At 42.5% G+C, this 25,570-nt stretch overlaps 1 long non-coding RNA gene across 2 annotated transcripts; it reads right to left on the minus strand.

Annotated features, from left to right (window-relative positions):
* Positions 1–910: 910 nt before the first annotated feature.
* On the minus strand, positions 911–21,353 carry LOC104006946 (uncharacterized). Of its 2 annotated transcripts, none has more exons than XR_001718631.3 (4): positions 20,620–21,353; positions 19,495–19,626; positions 17,882–18,012; positions 911–4,551 (listed from the first exon to the last, which is right to left on the minus strand). It is a non-coding gene; the product is annotated as an uncharacterized LOC104006946 (long non-coding RNA). The 2 variants fall into 2 exon arrangements; XR_001718630.3 differs by having other exon boundaries at positions 17,882–18,392.
* Positions 21,354–25,570: the final 4,217 nt, after the last annotated feature.

Below are 25,570 nucleotides of genomic sequence, written 5' to 3' on the forward strand. Positions count from 1 at the left end.
TACTCACAGGACATTTTGGGGATGGGATCCTACATCCTGCCCTTCTCTCCCTCCGTTGATTTTGAAGCATGTTCACATGTGCAGCCTTCAGAGGACTGCTGCTCTGATTCTTGGTTATCCCTGGCCCAGTATCCTAGGTGTAGGAGCTACCCTGTCCCTGAAGCCTGGTTACTTCTCATGAGTTCCTCTCAATTGCAAAAAGGACAGCATAGCTCCCACCTTCTGTTCTGAAGCCCAAAGCCCACTCAGACTGCCCACCAGGCCCCCACTTTCCTGTCTGATGGGTGGTTTTGTTTTCTTAATTATAGGACAGAGAAGACTGTGGTGTTCTGCACTTGGGGAATGGTCGTGGGGCAGGACTTCAGCCCCACCTGTTACTCCCGGCTTCCCCGGTGAAGGACAAGTCAGGCTTCCCCTGCAAGTAGTTTCCCACTTGTTAGAGGTTCACAATAACAGAAACCCAGCCAGGTTCCAGGGACATTAACGTGGAGACTTATAGGAAATGACTGAAATGCAGACCTGGGCTTGGGAGGGAAGTCAGGGTCAGAGCTGGAGAGCTGAACTCAGAAGGGAGGATGGGAGGGAAGGCAGAGCTCCTTGAAGGTCGAAGGGAGAAGTAGAACATGAGAGCCTTGAATTATGAGGACCAAACTCTGAAGACAATCAGAGTTCATTTGGCATCCTCCACCTGAAAAAAACCCTCATGCTATTCTCATTAGACTTATTGAGTACAACTTGGAAAGAGCTGGCATGGGCACTATAAATACCGAGAGATTTCACAGGAAAAAAAAAAAAAACCAAGCAGGCAAATACCAAAGTTACCATTTTAAAATTTTATAAAAGGTACAAAGAAAAAAAGTAATGAAACAAATGAAACTCCTCAAAGAGTAACATTTTGTACAATGTGTTTCTGTATAATACCTTTGGGAGGCAGAGAAAAGGAGAACAGATGTGAGATCACTTCTATACAATAATTGCAATAAAAAATTTGGATATCTTTTATAAATGACAACTCATCATTAAGCTGAGGATGACTTTCAGTTCACCATCCACAGCTACCATCTAAAGTCTGCAAACTATCTCCAACCACACAATACTCACTTCCAAGCACTGTGGGTTTTGGAGCTCTCCATCTCCAAGGAAAAAATTCTGATTCCAGTAGACATGTCCTATAGGAGCAGGTCAAGCATATGAGAGAGAGCAAATGCAATTAGTTGTCAAAAATAATTAGACTATAACAAGAAAGCTAGAGATCAAAACCATTTTCACTATCAGGTCAAAATGTTTTGAAAGATGGAGCAGAGGAAATGAGAGGAGAAATCACAATCTTAGTGATGTTAAACAATGATCTACTGTGTAAAAAAGATGTTCTTTCTCTGCACTGAACAAGCTGCCCCTAAACTCCCCCTTCCAGGCTTGGCAAAAGATGATTTGTGAGGCAGTAGCACCAAGCCTAATGCGCTCATTGTCACAAAAAACCTGAGATTGCATTCTATTTCTCCTAAATTAGTCACTTCATGAGATTGGTTCCAGGTAAAAATCAAGTGTCCTCTTGCTATCTTTGGCTCTTCTTACAGGAGAGTCTGTCTCCAGCAGTTTCTAAAATTTAGCACTTGCATTGTAACATCAACAAAGATAACAGAAGGTCAGGCTGGGTATGTGCACAGTATGCCCCAGTGGGAGCCCGCATGTGTGTCTGTGGCCCACAGAGATTACCGCTCTTGGAGCCAGGCCTTGGTTTGATGGTCTTTCTTGGTGAGGTTTTCTCTTATCCAGAGGACACGTGAAGACAAAAATCCAAACGAAGTGTTAGCAATGAAAGGCTCAGCACCTTCCCTGTTTTTCTGTGGTCATCTTGTTTTAAAATGTACCCAGGACTTGTTTAAATCAGATGTGGTAAAACACAGAGACATGGAAATGACTGTTATGGAGGCAGAAGTTTCTACTCACAGAGCCCTAGAAACAGGAAGCCTGCCCACCATGCAGAGAACCACACAGGAAAGTACCAGCATTGGGCAGGAAGCAGAAGCAGCGAGAGGAAAGCTCAGGCAAAAAGCTCTATTGTGGCTATCGCAAGAGGGAATGAGGCAAGGTAAGTATCCCGTGAGTGGCTAGTGTGAATAATTTCAGCAGGCTCCAAGCAGCACTATCCCCTCATCTCACCTGTGCAGGAAGCCTTCCCACAGCACCACCTTATCACATTGCTTAAGCACCATGGTTAGGAGCCGGAGTTAAAAAGACACCTGCATGTCAGAATCACCCCGGCTTACCCATTAAAAATATAGTTCCTTGGTTTCCTCCAGACCCACAGAATCAAGATTTTCCAAGGTGGAGCTGAGATCTTATGTGACGGTTAATTTTGTGTGTCCACTGGGCCACAAGGTGCCCAGATATTTGGTTAAACGTGTTTCTGGATGCAATTAACATTGGAATTGGTAAACTGGGTAAAGCAGATTGACCTCCCCAGTGTGGGTGGGCCTCATCCAATCTGTCAATACGCTCTGTAATCTTATCACGTGCTTGGAATCTGCAGACACAAATCCAGGTGTGCATTCTCCATTTCTCTGTCCGTTCCCACCCATGAAGACTTCTCTGCTTCAGCCCACACATAGTTCTTTCTCTTAAATGCTTGGTGTACCAGTGATCAGAACTACACATTTTGCAATCTCCTGATCACTACAGCTTTATATGAAGTCATAAAATCAGGTATTGTAAATCCTGTGACTGTGTTCTTTTTAATCAAAATTGTTTTGGGTATTCTGGGTACAGATCTATTCTAGATCCTTTGCATTTCCCTACAAATTTTAGAATTAGCTTGTCAATTTCTGCAGAACTCCCTCAGGGATTTTGATTGGAAATGTGTTGAGTGTATAGATCAATTTGTGGAGAAGTGGCATTGTGATAACATTGAGTCTTTCCGTCTCTAAGCATAGTATAGGTCTCTGTTTATTTAGGTCTTCATTAATCTCTGTAAGCTATGTTTTACATTTTTTCATTGTGCAAGTCTTACACATATTTTGCTAAATTTACCCCTACATATTTAATATTTTCATGACATTATAAATGATATTGTTAAATTTCTAATTACTCACTGATTGTATAGAAAAATGATGATTTTTGTATGCTGGCCTTATACCCTGCATCCTTGCCAAACTCATGTATTAGCTCTAATAGTTTTTGTAAATTTCTTAGGATTTCTTTAGACAACCATGTCATCCACAAATAAATCATTTTATTTCTTCCTTTCTGATCTGTATGCCTTTTGTATCTTTTCTAATCTTATTAGATGGGCTAGGAACGATAGTATAATATTAAATAGATATGGTGAGAGTAGACATCCTTACTTTGTTCCCAATCTTGAGGGCATTATGGTCAGCCTTTCCCATTTAGTTTAATGTTAACTATAGGTATCTTTGTCAGTGTCCTTTACCTAGGTGAGAATATTTCCTTCTATTCCTTGTTTTTTGTTTGGTTTTTATGAATCAGTGTTGAACATTATCTAATGCTTTTTATGCATCTGTTGAGATGATTATACTTTATTTTTAGTCTGTTTAATGTGATGGCTTACACTGACTGATTTTTGTATGTTATATAAATATTGCATTTCCGGGATAAACCCCACTGGGTCATGGTGGTCCATTTTGTACATTGCTGGATTCAATTTGGTAATATTTTTAAAGGATTTTTGCACCTTTTTTCAAAAAAATGGTTCTTGAATACTTATCTAATATTTGCATTATCATATTTTGATTCTCACAAAAATCTTTTGAAGATAATATGTCAGTGCATCCTAGGCCTCTGATATCCCTGTCAGTCAGGCACTTATGCTGACTGACTGACTTATTTATTTTTGGCTATTACTTGTTTTGTTGATTGATTGAGACAGAGTCTCACTCTGTCGCCCAACCTGGAGTGCAGCATTGTAATCTTGGTTCACTGCAATCTCCACCTCCCGGGTTCAAGCAATTCTCGTGCCTCAGCCTCCCAAGTAGCTGGAACTAGAGACGGGCACCACCATGCCCAGCTACTTTTTGTATTTTTAGTAGAGATGGGGTTTTACCAGGTTGGCCAGGCTGGTCTCGAACTCCTGAGCTCAAGTGATCCACCTACCTCGGCCTCCCAAAGTGCTGGGATTACAGGTGTGAGCCACTGTGAATGGCCACTTGTTGTTTTAATAAATCTCTTACCGCTTTGGAGCTGAAGAAATGAACTCTCACCCAAATTAAGCAACTTGCCCACAGTTTCAGCATCAGTTAATGATAGAGCTCAGAGTCTCACAGTCCCTGCACTGCCAGTGGTGAAGTTTGCCAAGAGGCATGGCAAAGGCATGACAGGCTCTTCTGCAGTGGTGAGGGTGGGCTGCACGTGGTGTGGTCCTGGCCAAGGTGAAATGTGTGCTATTAATGTCCTGCCCATCCTCTGCTCCCTATCGCTCTCTGATAGATGATGATAGAAGGATTTCTGCTGTAAAAGATACTCATAATTTTACCTTGAATAGTCTTCCTGGGAAGTGTTCAAAGAGCTGTTGATGCTTCAAGACTCGTTCTCTCCCTGGAAAGAGAAAACAAAGAGGCCCAATACCTCCCGTTCTTTTAGGGGAGAAGTAGTACTTTCATTTACACTGTGGCCCCAAGAGATACCAAAATGGGTGCTCAATAAATGTTGCTGACCAAATGACTTTTTCCAGAAAAATATAAGTGCTTGTACCCAGAATGCAAGATTAGCTGCTTTCAAGAAATGAGCCTGGTTACTACAAAATGCAGTGTGCTTGTTGTGGGTTCTGAATTTATTGTAATGTGCCTTTCCTCTTCATCCCCTCTGCCTCCTGCCCTTTCTCTCTTCACACTGGCCTGGAAACCTGCTCTTCCCATAAAATGAGATAGTGGGGAAGGAACATATTTTGTGTTAATATCCATGCCAGCATGAAAGGAAAGGGTGTCCTGGTTGAGTGAGGCCTGAGTCACGCAGGGTGGGCTCTGTCCCTACCGTGGGCCTGCAAGTGTGGAAGTTAAAGATGTTACCATGTTAGGGTGCCATTTCCAAAGGAACCTTGTGATGTAGCCTCAGCAGGAATGGCTCCACTCATGATGGCAACAAAACACAGGACATATTTAGCAATAAGCCTCACGTTACATACATGAGATCTTAAAGAAATCTAAAAAACATTAGCAAGAGACATAAATGAAGAAGGGCACTATATAAGCCCTGAATATGGAAAAGAGACATAAATGAAGAAGGGCACTCTGTAAGACTGAGAGAACTGTTGATAAAATGCCAATTGTTCTTCTCATTACTTTATAGATTGGGAACAATCCCATTCAAAGTAAAGGACTTGGCATCTGACAAAAATCTTATTTTTGACTCCCTACAAAAATAGACTGATCAGGCTTTGGCTTCAGCTGTCTGACCCTTAACAAATTACTTGACCTCTCTAAGCATCACTTCCTCATCTGTACAGTGAGGACAGCAATAATCCCTACCTTATAGAATACTGGCAAAGATTAAATGGCAGAGTGCAAATGAAGAGCCTGGCACAGTGCCTAACACAAGGTCAGCACTCATTACATATTAGCTGTTATGATTATTAACTAATTTTAAACAAAAAATATTCCTTTAAAGAACATCAGAGAAAACTAGCTCGACCAGATATTTAAGTATGATTTAAAACAATGAGTAAAAGCAACAGGCTACTGACAAAAGAAAATGGACATGTGAATAAATAAAGAGAATAGAAAGTATAGGAGACTTACTCTTATTGTGAAAACTTAATTATGTGATAAAGGAACCATCACAAAATAATGAGGAAAAGAAGGATTATTTAAATGTTCTCAGGAATGATAATTAGGCTATTTTGAAAGAAATAATCTAACCCTTCATATCATACACTGAAAATAAATTCCATATGTGTATTAAAGAGTTAAACATTTTTTATAAAACAGAAAAATCAGCAGAAAACAAAACTAAGTTATTATCAAATCTCTGGGTTAACTTAAAGCTATTAAGTGATCAAAGAAAGTACAAAAGTAAAGATCAACAGAACCAACTACATAAAAGTGTAATAGTTTGATAGGATAACTAAGAAAATAGAAAAAAATATTTTTATTAAAAATGTAATGAATATTTACATAATATGAAGAAATTATGATTTATGAAGAAATTATTGAGATTCATTATTGAGAAATGATACAATCCACACAGAAAAGATATTGTAGCGGGACGAGCCACAGACAAAACTCCTCAGACACCAAATTAAAGAAGGAAGGGGTTAATTCAGCCGGGAGCATCAGCAAGACTCCTGTTTCAAGAGCTGAGCCCCCCAAGTGAGCAATTCCTGTTTCTTTTAAGGTCTCACAACTCTAAGGGGGTCCACGTGAGAAAGTCATGATCAATTGAGCAAGCAGGGGGTATGTGACTGGGCTGCATGCATCGGTAATCAGAATGAAACAGAACAAGACAGGGATTTTTACAATGCTTTTCCATACAATGTCTGGAATCTATGGATAACATAACCGGTTAAGTCAGGGGTTGATCTTTAACTACCAGGCCCAGGGCATGGCACCGGGCTGTCTGCCTGTGGATTTCATTCCTGCCTTTTAGTTTTTACTTCTTCTTTCTTTGGAGGTAGAAATTGGGCATAAGACAATATGAGGGGTGATCTCCTCCCTTAATATAAGTAGCAAAATACATATGAAAAAATGTTCCGCATCCCACTCCACACAACCAAAAATTCATACAAGAGGGAGGAACCAAATTGTATGTATTACCATGAACTATTACGCAGCCATAAAAAGAACAAAATAATGTCCTTTGCAACAACATGGTTGCAGCTGGAGGCCATTATCCTAAGTGAACTAATGCAAAAACAGAAAACCAAATACCACATGTTCTCACTTATAAGTGGGAGGTAAACATGGGGTACTCATGGACATAAAGATGGCAAAAATAAACACTGGGGACTATCAGAGGGGGCAGTGGGAAGGGGCAAGTTTTGAAAAACTAACTATTGGGTACTATGCTTAGTACCTGGGTGACGGGATCATTCATACCCCAAACCTCAGCATCATACAATATACCCAAGTAACAAATCTTCACATGTATCCCCTGAATCTAAAATAAAAGTTGGAAGAAAAATAAAAATAAAAGGAAGAAAGGTTAAAAAGAAAACCCAGATGCATTATGTTAAAAAATTAAATAATAGATTAGCCAAATATAGAAAATCTTATGAAACCCAATGTTGATGAGACTGGTAAAACTTGTGTATTCATATATTGCTAAATGTTATTGCAATTTGAAGCAGAATTTTGACAATTCGTCAATACATATTAAAAGCCATTGAAGTCTTCAAGCCTTTCAACTCTGAAATGCCATCTGAGTAATATATTCCAAAAGAAAAGAATGCTTTACCAAAGCACGATCTATACTTGTGAAGCAACTGGATAAATGTAAGTGTATAAGGAAATAATTAACTAACTTATATATGTAATTAATATTGTCATTTACAAAGACAATTATGAATATGCTTGCATAACATTAAATTTTTGTATGATATATCATTTGGTACAAAAGCAGAATTACAAAATAAGAATGATATATTGTATAGGATAATTGGGGTAAATTTTTTTCTATTTTATATTATGGCTATTAATGTTATCTTGCCAAAACAATTGAAAAATTAAAAGTTTCATAGCTAATAAATGTATCTTTTAACATTAGGCATTATAGGTATCTCAAAAATATGAAAATATCGTGCTCATTTATTTTTTATCTTTTAGTTAAATTACAAAATGGAAGAGATTTCCCCCTAGAATTAACATCTATTTTTACCATGATGTTAAAATAGTAAATCTTGTCAAGAATGAAGACTGAAGTGAATGTCAGTCTTCCCCTCAGGCCAACTGGAATACCCTCTCTTCCTCAGATCTGGGGAACCTTTACTCAAATGAGTACTGACCTTTTCACTTCCCTAAGATATCTATCATGCCTAATGCCAGAAGAGCCTTGTATTTAGTAGCTATAAAACTTGTAATTTTTCCTTTGTATGGACAAGATAACATTATTATTCTGGCCCTTAATGCCCTAGAAGAATCCACTGTTCAGCTCTGGGTTCCCACAATCCTTGCAACATCCCAGAGGTTGTCTCTGATCAGTTACACTGGATCCAGAGAAGTCCGTTCCTCTCTGGAATCCACTTCAACAAAGGGATACTCCGGAGGCTCAAGAATATTGAGAATGTGGACTGGATTCAAAATCTACTGGCAAGTTTGTGATTTTCAACTTGGTCAGGAGCTGAAACATCCAACGTTCTGAAGTCATGATATTTCTCATTTACGCATGAGCAAGGATAGAATTTTTGCAAAGTCAAAAACAATAATGGTAGTAAGAAGCATTCAGATTTCCTGACAAATCTCATGTAAGTCCATATCAACAAGTCTTCTTTCTGCCCAACAAATCTTCTCAGAAAAATGATGTGCTAAATATACCATGTGTAGAAACAGGCTTGTTTTTATCTATGGCCACTGTGATTGAACTGTGATTATGTTTCCTTTTTTGCTTCAGTTGCTAGGAGGCTCAGTCAATTTTTCAGCCCACTTCTACTCTTGTATAGGACTTAATGTTAGGTAGCTCTCAGTCCCATTTTGTGCTGCTATAACAGAATACCACAGACTGGGTAATTTATAAATAACAGAAATGTATTTCTCACAGTTACGAAGGCTGGGGAGTCCAAGATCAAGGTGTTGGCATCTGGTGTGGGCCTTCTTGCTGCATCCTCACATGGCAGAACGGCAAGAAAGGAATGAACGTTGTGTCCTCACAGAGGAACAGAAGAGAAAGAACCCATTCCCACAAGCCGTTTTTATAACAGCATTAATCCATAGATGAAGGCAGAGCTCTCATGACCAACTACCTTCCAAAAAGCCCCACCTCCAACACTGCTGTGCTGGAAGTCAAGTTGCCAACACACAAATTTTGGGGGACACATTCAGACCATAGCAGTAGCTATCTTAGTGTTTTTGCCTCACTCTTAGCTTTATCTCTTTTCATTATTTTCCCTTTGTTTCCATTTCCTCAACTGTTTATCTTCTATCCTCTTACAGATAATTTTATAAGCTGATTCCAACCCATTTTTGAAAGAAAGGACACAGATTAATCAGATGTTGGATTATGCTTGTTGCCACAGTGCCTCTGATTGTATTTCTTTTGACATTAGACAACCCGAAGAGGTGCACCTGGAGACAGGTGCCTGGGCCACCCTGGCTGTGTTTGGCATGCTCCCTGATACGCCCTGCTCTAAGAAACCTAACTGTGGGATCAAAGCCATCGCTGATTTGAGCCCTAATAATTTCACCCCCACAAAAATTAATTAATTTGATCTCTTTAAAAAAGTAGGATATTGGCCGGGCACGGTGGCTCAGGCCTGTAATCCCAGCACTTTGGGAGGCCAAGGTGGGTGGATCACAAGGTCAGGAGATCGACACCATCCTGGCTAACACAGTGAAACCCCGTCTCTACTAAAGATACAAAAAATTAGCCGGGTATGGTTGTGGGCACCTGTAGTCCCAGCTACTCCAGAGGCTGAGGCAGGAGAATGGCGTGAACCGGGGAGGCAGAGGTTGCAGTGAGCCAAGATTGCACCATTGCACTCAAGCCTGGGTGACAAACAAATAATTTCAGCTATTCAAAAAAAAAAAAGTAGGATATTAACATTTTTTAAATGCCAACTTTATGCACTGGTTTTGGATTTAGACCTATAAGTTTTAACAAAGGTATACACCTGTGGATCAATCACCCCCATTTAGGATATAGCAATTTTCAGCATCACTCCAAAAGTTCCCTTAAGTTCCTTTCCAGTCAATCCTTTGCCCCCATACCCTACCCCATCACCACTTATCTGATCTCTGTCACCATAAATTAGCTTTTTAGAGTTTCATACAAATAAAAGCATATATATTGTCTACATCAGAAGTTGGATTATTGGTACTGTTGAGTAGTAGTCCACTGTATGGATGCTCTACATTTTGTTTAAATATTCATCTGTTAATGGACATTTGTGCTGTTTCCAATCTGGGGCATGTATGAATAAAGCTACTATAAACATTTGCATGAAAATCTTTCTTGCAGGCCTATATTTTCATTTCTTTTGGCCAAATATACAGGACTGAAATTGCTGGGTCATATGGTAAGCATATGTTTAATTTCATTAAGAAACTGCCAGACTTTTCCATGATGATAATACCATTTTACACATCCTTCAGCAATGTATGAGTTCCAGTAATTTCAAATCCTTGCTAATGCTTTATATTGTCAGCTTATTTTTCAATGTTAGCCATTCTAGACAGAGTGTCATAGCATTTCATTATATATTTAATTTGTATTTCCCTGATGACTAATAACTTTGAGCATCTTTTCATGTGCTTACTGACCTTTTGTATATCTTCCTTTGTGAAATGCTTTTTCAAAGCTTTGCCCATTTTTTCAGTGAGTTTTCATCATCTTCTTGAGTCTTCTGAATATAAGCCTTTTATTATTTTAGATAGATTTAGATTCACAAAATATTCACAAATATATTTGATAAATACATATATTTAAATATCTGTGAATACAAATAATTTCATTTATATAATATGAAATATAAATATATATTTATATATTTATATTTATATATTTATATTTATAAATATATATTTATATATTTATATTTATAAATATATATTTATATATTTATATTTATAAATATATATTTATATATTTATATTTATAAATATATATTTAATATTTATATTTATAAATATATATTTAATATTTATATATTTATAAATATATTTAATATTTATATATTTATATTTATAAATATATATTTTATATTTATATATTTATATTTATAAATATATATTTTATATATTTTATATTGATATGTAAAATATATTTATATATTTATAATTTTATATTATGTGAAATAAATATACATTTATATATAATTTATATTATAAATAAAGAATATTTTCTCCCAGTTTGTGGCTTGCCTTTTCATTTTTTAAAATAATTTATTTTGAAGAGTAGAAGCCTTTAGTTTTGAATAAGCCCAATACTTCAATTTTTTGTTAGTGGTGTAGCTTTTTTGTCCTAAGAATTCTTCATCTACCCCAAGGTCACAAAGATTTTCTTCTTTTATGTTTTCCTCAGAAGTTTCACAATGTTAGTTTTTATGTTTAGGTCTGTGATCCATTTTGAATTTTTGCATATGGTACAACATAAGATTCTAGGTTCATTTCTTTCCAAATGGATATCAACGTCATCTGCTAAAAAGACTGTCCTTTCCCCATCTAATTAGTTTTTATTGAAAATCAAATGAATGCACATGTGTGGATCTATTTCTGGCTATTTATTCTGTTTTCCTGATGGTTATGGCTATCATTATGCCAATACTAACCTGTCTTGATTAATGTCTTGTTAGGCAGGTAGTATAAAATCTCCCAATTTGTTCTTTTTCAAAATAATTTCAGCTATTCAAGGTAATTTTGCATTTTCCTATGAATTTTAGAATCAACTTGTGAATTTCTATTTTTTTAAATACCTGTAAGAATTTTGATTTGAATTGTATTGACTCTGCTGATCAATTTTGGGAGAACTGATGTCTTAACAATACTGACACTTCTAATCCATTTGTGTAAATGTCCTTTAATTTCTCTCAACATTGTTTTGTTCTTTTCTATATAGAGGGTTTATAGGCTTTGTTAAATGTATACCTAATTATTTCATCTCTTTGGATACTATTATAAATAAATGGTGTTATTTTAAAAATGTCATACTACTGGTTGGTGCAAAAGTTATTGTGGTTTTTGCCATTGCTTTTGTACCAACCTGATACAATTGTTTGCTGCTGCTAGAATATAAAAATACACTTAATTTTTGCATACTGACCCTGTATTGAGCAACCCTGCTGAACTCAATTTTTATTTCTAGTAGCTTTTTTTGTAGATTCTTTAGGATATCCTACATACACAATCATAACATCTACAAATAAGGACAGTTTTACTTCCTGACTCTTCAATTTGTATGGCTTTTTTTACCTGATTGCACCAGGTAGAATCCAGTATAATATTGCACTAGAGTTGTGAGTTGCCTTTTTCTTGACATTAGGTTAAAGTGTTATCTTTCACCATTAAATATGTAGCGAGATGCAGGATTTTTGTAGATGCTCTTTGTGTAAGTTTAACTTGACTTATATGTAGCTCCGTGCTTATTTCTGAAGACATATGGAGCCATGAAACTGACCCTTGGCCACTATAGGAATGAGATATTTTGGCTAGTGATTTATAATGTGCTATTTAAAGTTCAAAACTCCCCTAGAAACACCCTCCATCAGCTTGTCTGCATTTTTATTGAAAATGTATAGCCTGATGGCTGGAACCTAGTGTACTGAGTACACAATCTGGTTTGGCTATATGACTGTAGAAAAATGAGACTGGCTTGGGATTTTTATGGTAGTGATGGGGTGGGTCAGGGTGAGCGTTCCTGTGCAAGGTGAGGAAAGGGTGTTACATGGTTTGAACCTTCCGCCAATGACAAAGGAGACAGCACTTGGGCTATCAACTTGTCCAGATGTGGGGCACAAAGGGAAGAGCAAGGGGTGAGGCCTAAAAGCTTTCAGCAGTCAAACATCTAAAAATGGTGCCAGACTTTTTATAATAAGGGGTGGTCATATTTTCTACATTGTCAAACTTAGTAACATAAAAATATTCATAATATCCCTGTATTGTCCTTTTGATGTCTGTGGAGTGTTTGTGATGTTTCCTCTTTCATTCTTCATGTTGTCAATTTGTGTTTTCATTTTTGCTTGATTTGCTGAGCTACAGGTTTATCTGCTTTATTGAGCCTTTCAAAGAACCAGGCTTTGGTTTTATTAATTTTATCTATTGCTATCCATTTTATATTTCATCAATTTTCACTCTTTGTCTCTCCCATTCTTCACTTTTCCTTATATTTATTTGTATGTTTTGCTTCTTAAGGAGGATGCACAGATCATTCACTTTAGACCTTTCTTATTTCTAAATGTAGGCATGTAAAGCTAACACTTCCCCCCTAAAGCATTGCTTTAGCTGCACCCCACAAATTTTGTTATGTTGTATTTTCATTATAATTCACTTGAAAATATTTTCTAATTTCTCTTATGACTTGTTTGACCCATGGCTTGTTTAGGAAAGTATTATTTAATTCCCAAATCTTGGAGATTTCCCAGATTTTTCTTGGTTAATGATTTTTCACTTTGTTGTGGTCAAAGAATATACTCTGCATAATTTCAATCCTTTTAACTTATTGAGACATGATTTATGACCAGCATATGGCCTACAGTAGTGAATGATCCATTTACATTTGAAAAAAATGAGTATCCCGCTGTAGCTGGGTGGAGGGCCCTATAACTGGGGGCAGCTTTAGATGGAGTAGTCAGGAAGGGCTTCTCTGGGAAAATGACATTCAAAATTTATCAGTGGCAAAAAGGAGCCAACCTGGCAAAGATTGTGGAAGGAGCAGGCTGGACAGAGGGAACAGCTCGGGCAGAGACCCTGAGAGAGGGGAGGAGGTGGCTGGGTGAGAAACTTCCAGCAGGCCCTGTAATTGCTGTCATTAGAGGACAATAACCTCCTCACAACTTATGCTTAGGTTTTGGGGAGCTGCTGTTCTACCTGGCCTAATTCCTCATATCTACGATCCTCCTTTCTCCCCAGCCCTACCAGAGGCAGTAGGGACTGAAGGGCTGGGCGACCGGTCACCCATGTGGTGGGCCTGGCTCTGGCCTTTGCCCCAGGTATGATTTCCAGGAAGCTGCCTTATTCCCAAGACCCACCAGAATAAATAATATTTCTAAAACAATAATAGCAGTTGTCATAGGTCATACAGTGCCAAACACACACATAGCACATTTCATGTCATCCTTGTGTAACTACTTTGTGGATAAGTATCATTATCCTTTTCGCCTGTGAGGAAAGTGAGGCTAGGGGAGGCTGGGAAATTACACAAGTTCACACGGCTTTGAAGTGGCTGAGTGGGGGTTTAAACCCAGATTTGTCTCACATTGAAGCCTATGCTCATAACCATTAGGCAACACCGCCTTGACTATACCACCATTGATCCCTGAATTGCCATCTTAGTTCCTATCTTGATGCTGCCAAGTTTCTCAGCGTATTGAACACTGGGACCTGCCTTGTTCCTGCCAACTCTCCTGCCTCAGGCACCACCCCATGGCCAGAACCCTGCTCTATGCTGACACCCTAAACCCCACTGGCCACCTGTGTGAGCCTGGCCTGTGCCAGGATACCCTATAGTCACATCAGGGGCTGCGTCCGCTTTGCTGTACTGGTGCGATTCCAGTTTCTGCCTGCTGGCCTCGGCGTCCCCCCAGGCCTCCCTGACCAGGGAATGGGTCCAGTTCCAGGTCTCAGCCTCTTATTGGCAGCTTCACTCCTCTGTGATTCAATAGACTGGCCCCAGGATCTGGCAGAATTTATGCTGCCCACCAGCTTCCACATTCTTCTGGTGTTTCATGTAGTTTTCACTCTTGAGGTTTTTGGGGACTCCCCCTGCCCTTCGCACCCTGAACAACATCTCCAGCCATAGGCTGGAGAAACCATAGGATGGAGAAACCCCATCACTGAAACATTTTTACACTGTTACATCCAATATATGTATGTTTAGTTATACACCAATCATAGACATGCACTATTATACCAGTATAGTAGATATATGATAAAGCACAGCATTACACAGCGAGATAAATGCAACTCTCTAATGCATACAGACATATTTGTGTGTGTATAGAATATACACAAAGCAATATTTTTTTACAGGAATTTGCATGTGGTGCAGATGAGAGGTACATCCCTCCTCTGCAGACCCCTTAACCACAGGATCCAGACAAGCCCCTCAGGGCAGCTCCCTGGCTGTCCATCCTGGACCCCCTCTCTCCTAAAGCTGAGCCTCCTTCTCCACCCCAGCCCAGGCCTCTCCCTCTTCCAGGCAGCTCACCCTCCACTCTCCTCCATCCCAACACAGGTTGGGGAGTCAGAACAGCCTGGGATTAACTTTGGACGGCTGCCTCCCAGCTGTGTGACTATGAACAGTGTATGGCGCCTCTCCAGGCTTCAGTTCTCTTCTGTAACTTGGGATCATAGCACCAACTTTTCAGGGTGGTTGTGAGGACAGAAAGAGGAAACACCTAGAAGGGAGCCTGGCCCAAAAAGGGTGGTCAACGAATGGTGGCCCTCACTGTTATCTTGCCAGATGAGTTCACTTCTGCCTCCAGCCCTGCTGCATACTGATCCTTCCTTCCCTGCTGCGGGCCCCTTACCTTTCCTCCCCACCACTCCCAATCCTCCAGGCTGGTGCTTCAGGACCCGGTTAAAGTGCTAACTTTTCTAACCACTCCAGCCCACTGAACTACTCCCCAGATTCTCCCTATGCCGGGATCCCCTGACCGGCTGCCCTTAGGCCCAGGAAGCCACAGATTGCTGATTAACCCTTTCTGTCTACTGTCACTGCCCCAGCTGCTTATAGGCTCCTAAAGGGCAGAGGCCACAGAGCTCCAGCGTCTTTGGTACCCACCACAGACAGTGCTCAGGCAAAGCTGCTGAAGTGGATCAGTGCCGTCAATCACAGGGATCTGAGGTCTTCCAAAACCCTCCACCCCGTTGCATTTTACCACCCCTTGTCCATTTGCTGAAATCACAAGGCTGGGTCTGTGGGCCTGTGAAATCCCTCAGGCCCCTGTAGAAGAGGCCACTCCAACCAGACACTCCAGCAGGTTCTGCTGAGCACAGATCAGCATCTAATCACGTTTCCATCACAACACGGTGAGAAACGTGTGACTGGCCCTTAGCAACGGTCTCTCAAGAAAGCTACCCCTATAGAGAGCTCATTAAGTTCGCTGCACACACGTGAGGCAAAATCTAAAAACAGACCTGTGCTGTCTGAAGCCTCCTGCAGCACGTGGCAGAAGCTGGAAAGGGCAAGGACAGAGCTTTGCTCTAAATAAGGGCAGGGAAAGAGAAAGCCCCTGAGCGGGTCCAGATCCCAGAGAAAGATGGCACTGGACTCCCCTGCTGGGGTGAGCATCTGCAGAGCGGAGAGCCCTAAGGTGAGGCCAGGCCAGCCACCCCCACCCCATCCCATCCCACCCCAGCCACAAGCTGCTCCCAGGCCCCGGTGCTGGGGAGCTCTCCTTCACCCCAGTAAGCCCCTGTGTCGTTTGGAACCCAGGAAAGAGCATCACCTGGAATTGGCCGTGATGAGAGTTTGAAATAGTAAGATAAGAACTTAACATTTAAAACTTAAAATTCATTTCAATCCAGCAAACCTCAGGAACCTACCATGTTGCAAACCACTTTCCTGGGTGACCCAGTCCTCACTGTTAAGAAGTTTACAAGAACATGTAAGACTTACAACTCATACCCACAATTCAGGATGACACACAGTGAATGCTGTAATGGAGAAGCAGGCAATGCATTCTGAAGGCAGAGAGAAAGGAAAACCACCACCAAACAGGGAATCAGGGAAGGCTGCATGGAAGAAACGGCGCCTGCCCGGGGCCTTGGCTCCTAACTCCTGGTACCTGAAAGTTGTCTTCCTCAGTGTTCAATTGCATGCAGCTAGCGCTGGTTAAGTAGTTAATTAAGAAGGTGTCTTGAGAACTTGGTTACTGCCTGTTCCCTGGTTTGCTGAGGGAAAGTTGCGGCTTCTGCTAAGTTTTAAACATAGCGGAAACCACTTACAAATTAATGGTGGAATTAGGCTGGGGTGCAGGCTCACACCTGTTATTCCAACACTTCGGGAGGTCAAGGTGGAAGGATCACTTGAGCCTAGAAGTTGGAGGCCAGTCTGGGCAACACAGCAAGACCCTGTGTCTATGAAAGAAAAAAAAAAATTAGCCAGGCGTGGTGGTGGCCTGGGTCTACAGTCCCAGCTACTCAGGAGGCTGAGGCATGAGGTCTGTTTGAGCCCAGGAGTTCAAGGTTACAATGATTGCACCACTGCACTCCAGCCTAGGCAGCAGACCGAGGCCCTGTCTCTAAAAAATAAAAGTTAACTATTAATGGTGGAATTAAAATAGAATGTATTGGTCCTCAAAATATGGTCCCCAAACCTGCAGCATCAGCATCACCTGAGAACACTGTAGAAATGCACATTCTTAGGCCTTACACCAGACTTACTGAATAGAAACTCGGGGAGTGGAGCTCAGCAATCTCAGTTTTATCCAGCCCTCTGGTGATTCTGACGCATGCTCAAGTTTGAACAGCTCTCATGTAATTACTTGAAGCTAAGATGAGAAATGATTGATTTCTGTGCCAAAAACAAACAAACAAACAAACAAAAAAACCAAACTTGTAGAAACTGCCCAGCTTGACTGCCTCCCTCAAAAGAGTATTTGTTGTCCAGGCACAGTGGCTCACACCTGTAATCCCAGCACTTTGGGAGGCCGAGGTGGGTGGATTGCTTGAGCCCAGGAGTTTGAGACCAGCCTGGGCAACATGGTGAAACGTTGTCTTTAGGGAGCCAACTGGAAGGTGGCTAGAGGGACTGGGAGCACAGACACCAAGGACCCTGCAGCCTTACTCCCTGTGCTGGTCTTCTCCCTTCCTTATGGAGACCATGGTGGTACCATGGGCTCTCCTTAGCTCACTGTGGTGGAAAAGTAGGAAAGCCAACGGGGGCAGCATAGGCTGCGGAGTTAGCTTCTGCTTTTAAAATGGTTTTGAAATGCAAGGCAGTCCCAGCCACCTTCATTGAATGCTATCCTTGATGCAAAATCAGCACAAGGGGTAAACACTGATCCTTTTCTGTGGAGTACACACACAAAAGACAGTCTTTCTGCATTAAAGGGATAGCAAACCTGGAAGGTGAAGCAAAAGGGATGTGCGTTCCACTCTGACGTGTGTTTGAAAAGAATGAAGAAGAGCCGGCGAGGGAGTCAGCATCTTCACCTAAAGGTCTTGGCAGGCCACTGGACAACGGTAAATGGGTCTGAAAAATAACATCACACACAGCTGGAGAGGGAATGTCCAGGGGAGCCCAGAGTTTGAAATACAGGCTATCAGACATGCGGGCACTGGAGCCTGGGTCAGAAGTGTCTGGGTCCACACAGGCTGCAGCTGGCAAAGGGGTGGCATGAAGATGGGGAGCCTCTGTGTAGTGTTAGCTGGGAGAGTCCTGCGCCATCCTCAGAGTCACCAGGAGACTCCATTCCCAGGAGGCAGACACTGAAACGTCTTTCTCTTAGCAAGGAGGCAGCTGTCACACCTGCTTCTGAGAGAGCCACACTCAAAGCTGGAACACTATGGACTGTGCTTCTCTTTCAGACCCATGGGTCCGGTAAAAGTTGGCAACAAAGGAGTTGCTGAGACCTGGATATGGGGATGATGAAAACATGCTTTGTGAACTGCAATGCACTATACAAATGTTAGGGGTTTTTTAAAGGAAATTAGCATCAACATGAACTACAGTTCATCAACATGGACTACAGTGTGAGCAGGCATCTATGGTTCCCAGGCTCTTAGTAGCTAGAGCTGGTTGCCTTACTCTGACTCTCCTCACTGAAAATTAACCAGTTCATTTATTTCTTCCTTTACTCGGTGCATTGGAGTCACACTTACTGAGCACCTACTATGTGCTAGGCACTGGGCCTACTAAAATGAAGAAATGGATGATACCCTCAAGAAATTCACAGCTTGGTAAAAATGTTCCAAAGGTACCAGTCATGCCAAATGCATGGAAAAGGGTCTGAAAGGAAACAAACCAGAAGTGGCTTTCTCTGGGGAGGAGGGAAGGAGAGGGTACTACTGAATTCTTTACCAATAAAAGACTCAGCTATAGCACCCGTGTGTACCCCTGGGTTCCAATAGATGACTCTGATGTGAGTGGGTGTTTTACATGCAACCAGATGAAAATGGCTTTGATTTTTGATTTTGGAATAAACTGCTTTTTCGATTAGTCAGAAGTTCTATGAAATGTTCCCAGCTGGCTCCTGGGTAAATGTCCCAAGCCTGCAGACTACACGAGCTCCAGACAACATTTAATTATTTCCTATTTCACACTGCCCATGCAGAGGCTGAATTTTGCTTCACGTGCACGGAGCTACTTGGGCTCATTTTCCTGCTGTTTTCAACTTCCCATTGACCCAAATCCCTCTCTGGCCCTAGGGATTGAGACTTTGTGTTCCAGTTACATAAATTCTAGGCCTCAGAATAGCCACGCATGCTGGCAGCTCTTTACCCTGTCGCCTGGGCCCTCACATCCTGCCGTGGTATCCTTTCAGATGACCACAGCTCTCTTCTGCCCTCCTGGGTGGGCAGGGCCAGAAGGGCCAGGAAATAGCCCCAAATGGGAGGACTAAACCCCCTAGCCGAGCACCCTGACCACAGTGCCCACTCCTCATTACAGGACATGGGGGAAGAAGGCTTCCTAAGTGTCCTCCAAGAAGTTTTAAACATAGCAAAAACCACTTACAAATTAATGGTGGAATTAGGCTGGGGTGCAGGCTCACACCTGTTATTCCAACACTTCGGGAGGTCGAGGTGGAAGGATCACTTGAGCCTAGAAGTTGGAGGTCAGCTTGAGCAACACAGCAAGACTCTGTGTCTAAAAAAGAAAAAAAAATTAGGTGTGGTGGTGGCCTGGGTCTACAGTCCCAGCTACTCAGGAGGCTGAGGCATGAGGTCCGTTTGAGCCCAGGAGTTCAAGGTTACAATGATTGCACCACTGCACTCCAGCCTGGGGAACAGAGTGAGGCCCTGTCTCAAAAAAATAAAATAAAAAATAATCATTAATGGTGGAATTAAAATAGAATATATTGGTTCTCAAAATATGGTCCCCAAACCTGCAGCATCAGTATCACCTGAGAACACTGTAGAAATGCACATTCTTAGGCCTTACACCAGACTTACTGAATCAGAAACTCGGGGAGTGGAGCTCAGCAATCTCAGTTTTATCAAGCTCTCTGGTGATTCTGATGCATGCTAAAGTTTGAACAACTCTCGTGTAATTACTTGAAGCTAAGATGAGAAATGAATGATTTCTGTTGGAAAAAAAAACAACTTGTAGAAACTGCCCAGATTGACTGCCTCCCTCAGAGGAGTGTCTGTTGGCTATGCATAATGGCTCACACCTGTAATCCCAGCACTTTGGGAGGCCGAGGTGGGTGGGTCGCTTGAGCCCAGGAGTTTGAGACCAGCCTGAGCAACATGGTGAAACCCTGTCTCTACAAAACATTTTAAAAATTAGCCAAGCATGGTGGCACATGCCTGTAGTCCCAGCTATTTGGGAGGCTGAGGCGGGAAGATCACTTGAGCCCAGGAGATTGAGGCTGCAGTGAGCTGTGATTATGCCACTGCACTCCAGCTGGGTGACAGAGATCCTGTCTCAAAACAAACAAACAAACAAACAAAACCCAAAGTATTTGTAAGTGGCGATTCCTCAGACTTTAAATTCTACACATGAACTAAGTTTTTTGAGGACATGAGAACAAAATTGCATTCCTTTGCTAGGGACACACACACACACACACACACACACACACACACACACACACACACACAAAGACTGGGTGGCTTAAACAAAAATGTATTTTCTCACTCTTCCGGAGGCCAGAAGTCCAACATCAATTTCCTCTTCAGGGTTGGTGTCTTCTGAGGTTTCTCCTTGGCTTGCAGAGGGCGCCCTCTTGTGGCCTCTGCATGCGGTCATCCCTCTGCGCACGAGGCCCTAATAGCTCCTTGCAGGTTCAATTTCCTCTTCTTATAAGAACAGCAGGCAGATTGGATTAGGGCTCACCCTAATGGTCTCTTTAAAATTAATCGCCTCTTTAGAAATCCAGTCTCTAAATACAGTCACATTCTAAGGTGTTATGGGTTAGGGCTTCAACATATGAGTTTTGGGGAAGCACACTGCCACCCATACAAGGAGTCTTCTCAAAATGGACGGTGTGTCAGCATCCACCAGTCCTCTCTGAAACCCTTTCCCTCGGTGTGTGGGACCAAGGTGAGGCACACTGGACCCTCTCTTTCCTTCCCCTCAGCTCCCTCATAACCTCACACCGCTCTCCAAGAGGCAGCTGATTCTATGGACCCAACTGCCTCTCCGAAGAGCAGCTGCGCCCTTGGTAAAGGAGAAAGTAGAAAAGGAAAAGGAGAAGCTCAGGTGAGAGCATTCGTGAGACCAGCAGGGAGAAGGGGCAGCAGAGAGGGGGCCGCCTGCCTCTGTCTCTGCGCGCGGTGTCAGAGCCCCGGCACCGGGAAGTGGTCGACTGGGGGTTTGGTAAAAAGAATTTACCGACAACAGTACAGCTTTGAAAAAGGAACGCTTATTAGAAAGGAAGAACGCTACAAAAGGGTGCAGTGGGGCACCTCAGCGAGAGGACTGAGCGCACCCTGGTGGATTTTCCTTACCAGCATTTATGAACCTTTTAAGGTGGGAGTTGAGGGTTGTAAAATGAGTTTCAGCACGGCATTCCGGAGATGTATAGAAATTTTAGCTGCTTATAAAAGTTGAAAGAGGATTGGAATCTCTGAAAGTTTAAAGATGCCAACTTTATTTTATTTATTTTTTTGAGATGGAGTTTCGCTCTGTCGCCCAGGCTGGAGTGCAGTGGCGAGATCTCGGCTCACTGCAACCTCTGCCTCCCGGGTTCAAGCGATTCTCCTGCCGCAGCCTCCCGAGTAGCTGGGATCACAGGCGTGTGCCACCACGCCCAGCTAATTTTTGTATTTTTAGCAAATACGGGGTTTCACCATGCTGGCCAGGCTGGTCTCGAACCCCTGACCTCAAGTGATCCGCTCGCCTCGGCCTCCCAAAATGCTGGGATTACAGGCGTTAGCCACTGCACCTCAGCTTAAAGGTGACAACTTTAGATACTAGAGAAGTTTGATTACTTCTAAATTCCCCAGATAAGGAGTTTTGCCTCCAGATGGCCTGTTTGGTGGTCACCAGGTGGTCTTTGCTCCTTTCTGAATTGCTCAGATAAGTTTTTATCTCCGGGGCCTGTTCAGTAGTCACCAGGTGATTTTCGCTCTCCTCAGTCTCCAGAATTGAGACAGACAGGGAACCATCTTAGGGGCCTGCTGGGCTCCCCCAACCACTGTCCCCTGCCCAGCATGGAAAAATTTTGAGTCCCTTCAAGGGAAATTCCAGGCACCCAACTAGCCCTACGGCCAGCAATTACAGAATTGAATAAATAACCCCCTAAGTGAGAAGATCATAATAACTTTTGCAATAGCCACCCAAATAAGTCAGAGTCACAAGATGTTTGTTTCCCTACAGAAACTAAAGATAACATCTTGACATATGTCCTTGAGTTGTTTTTAAGAAACCAGGACTCCCACCTGATGGAAAATGCCAGCTGTCTTCACAGTGATCTCAGACAGACTGAAGCCAAGAAGTAGATTTTAAAAGTTCCAGAAATTCTCTCACTTTGGAGACGCTCCCCAACACACCACACCCTGCCACCTTTAAAAACCCCTGCTTGGAAGCCATCAGGGAGTTCGGGTCTTAAGCGTTAGCTGCTCATTCTCCTTGGCTCTGCTCACTGCAATAAATGTCTCACTTTCTCTCACTGCAAATCCTGGTGTCATTATTTGGCTTTTTCTGTGCGTTAGGGAAGCAGACACAAGTTCGGTTTGGTAACAGAACCAGAGGTGAAGTAACCTCTCAACCCCACCCAATTTAAAAGGCTAAGCAGGGTGCAAGTTTGGAGCCAAATCAAGGCTAAACCACTTGGGAGCTGTGTGGTTATGGATCAGCCACTTACCTTCTTCGTGCTTCTGTTCATTCATTTGTTCTACAAAATAAGCATAGGCTTTCAGACACCACCCTAGATCTTAATTACATGTTGGTAAAATGGGAATAATAAACCCAATTTTCTGAGTTGTTAGGAACATTCGACATAAACACCTAGGACAATGTCTAACCTATTAGTGATTGGTTGGGGACTTGGTCTGTGTTTGTCCACTTCTGTGTCACTTCAGTACAAAGGAGAGTAACTGGGACTCAATCGATATTTGAGAAAGGAAAGAGAGACAGAGGTGAGGGGAGACTAGGAGGGAGAGGAGATAAAGAGGTGAGTGTGGGGGACTGAATGGTCGGTGTCATCACTGCTACCGCTTGGGATCGCCTGGACCCTGGGCAGTCCGAGAACATGGTCACTTTGGTACCAACCCTGAACCGCATCACTTCCTTTCTTCCCCAGCAGGGCTCCTAGGAACAGAAGACTTTGTTCTCCGAGAGATTCCAGATTAGATTCCAGGTTTTTTTTTTAACTTTATGTATACACATTTAATGAGAATAGGCATAAACCAAAAAGAAGAAAAAAATCAGGATAAAGTGTCACTATCATTTTGTTTGCAAGGAGGAGTCAGGAAATGGAACAAATTACCAGAAAAATATTCTAAGGCCATCCTGAAGTAGCTAGGTTACATAATCTTGAGTCAAATGCCAAAGTTAAGTATTATACCACTTAATCCAAATGAACAAAAGGGGAATCAAAAGTTTATCCTGTTTAGGGTAATAATTTTTACATAGAATATATAGTGATTTGTTTCTCACAAAGTGGTACTGGTCCATGAAGCAACTGAAATGTCCCTCTGACACTCTGTCTCCTCCATCTCCCCCCATTTTTGTTCCCCCTCACTTCTGACACCAGGACCTTCTTGCTACTCACAGACTGCTTAGGGCCCCTCACCCTGAAGGAAAAACAGGAGGGAGTGAGAGGACAGAGCCCTGGACCTCCCACATTCTCCCCCTAACTCTGTACAAGGCTGGTCCCCTTCTTGATATTCCCAGACCCCAAGTCTGTGGAATTAGCTAGTGAACAAATTCTCACTGTGGTGTGGTCATCACAGCGTAGTGTGTGACCCCTTCCAAGGGCAGCTGCCGTATCGTGGGGCCTTGAGGCACGGGAATAGGAATTGAAGGTAACGAAGGGTTAAGGCTTAAGCAAAAGAACAACAGGTACAGACAGTTCTAGGCAGGATTAGGTAGCATACAGCCCACATCGTGGCTCCTCTAATAACAAGACAGAAGTCTCCGCTTCAGCCTCTGATTAGTCTCAGGCCAATCCTTCATAGGGAATAACCAATTGGAGGCCTCTAAAGGGCACCTAGGGGTGTTACCAAATTCTTTTAGCCTAATAAAAACCCTAAATCAGGGGGCTCTTGAGCTGCTTGCTCGAGCCTGCTCCCACTCTGTGGAACGTACTTTCACTTCAATAAATCTGTGTTTTCGTTGCTCAGTTCTTTTGTTGCTTTGTCTTTTGTTGTTTCATTCTTCTGTTGCTTTGTTTGTGTGTTGGGTTCAACACACCAAGAACCTGCACAACTCACAGTCAAGACCTTCCATCCGGTAACAGCCTGTGCTTTAAGCCAAAGACAATAATTATAGAAAGTTATCCAGGAAGGGACTTTTACAGACCAACTGGCCTGAACCTGCACCTCCAATGGCAAATCTGTAGCCCCACAAAAAATGCAAAAATGAAAACTAAGCCCCCAAACAGAATGTCTCCTTTTGACCCCCTGACCCCTAGTTTCCCTATAAACCAGACTGTTCATGATGGCCTACATTTTTGGCTTGGCAGAGACAAGCAAAAAAAAACAAACAAAAAAAAAAACCACCTTCTGTCTCATTGCCTTCTTAGTGCCCTCAAACATTGCCAGGCATGTCCTATTATTACCTCTGCATCTGATAACTAATTTCCTGACACGTGGAGCTCTCCCAAGAAGCCATTCCCACAACCAGAGGCTTCAAACTGGGCTGCTGTAACCCTAGTCCACACAGGACATTAGACCAGCACCCCCACCCCAGCTCCCCTTCTCCCCCACACACTCCCTTTGGGCCATAAGAGAAACCAAGTGTGCCTTGCTTCTCCCTGGGGCAGAAATCACCAGACCGAGGAAATAGCCACTTCCGTTTTTTTGTTGTTGTTTTGGTTTTGTTTTGTTGTTTTGAGACAGAGCCTGGCTCTGTCACCCAGGCTGGAGTGCAGTGGCACAATCTAGGCTCACTGCAACCTCCACCTCCCAGGTTCAAGTGATTCTCCTGCCTCAGCCTCCCGAGTAGCTGGGATTACAGCTAATTTTTTTTTTTTTTTTCAGTAGAGACGGGGTTTCACCATGTTGGCCAGGATGGTCTCGATCTTCTGACCTCTTGATCCCCCAATCTCGGCCTCCCAAAGTGCTGGGATTACAGGTGTGAGCCACCGTGCCTGAGCTGTTTTGATGCCAGGAAATCGAGGGCCTGAGTTTCCTGTATCTCAGCAAAGTAGGTGGGGATTGAAAGGCCTTCCCTGCCCTGCTGCCCAAGCTGAGCTGAGAGCTTTCCTGGTGCCCGGGCAGGGGTGGGGTGGGGCGGGGGGCAGGGCAGGCATGCACAGGCCTGTCCATGCCCACATGTGTCTCCAGCACAGATGCCAACCACAGAGTATGACAGGAAGACCCCACTTCACTTCTGCAGACCCAGCAGCAAGCAGAGAAGGATTAACCCTGAAGCGAATGAAGCTTTAGTACCTCACTTCAAGGATCTGGGAAGGGCCCCAGCA

The sequence above is a fragment of the Pan troglodytes genome, chromosome 5, assembly GCF_028858775.2.
Source record: "Pan troglodytes isolate AG18354 chromosome 5, NHGRI_mPanTro3-v2.0_pri, whole genome shotgun sequence".
Taxonomy (NCBI): Eukaryota; Metazoa; Chordata; class Mammalia; order Primates; family Hominidae; genus Pan; species Pan troglodytes.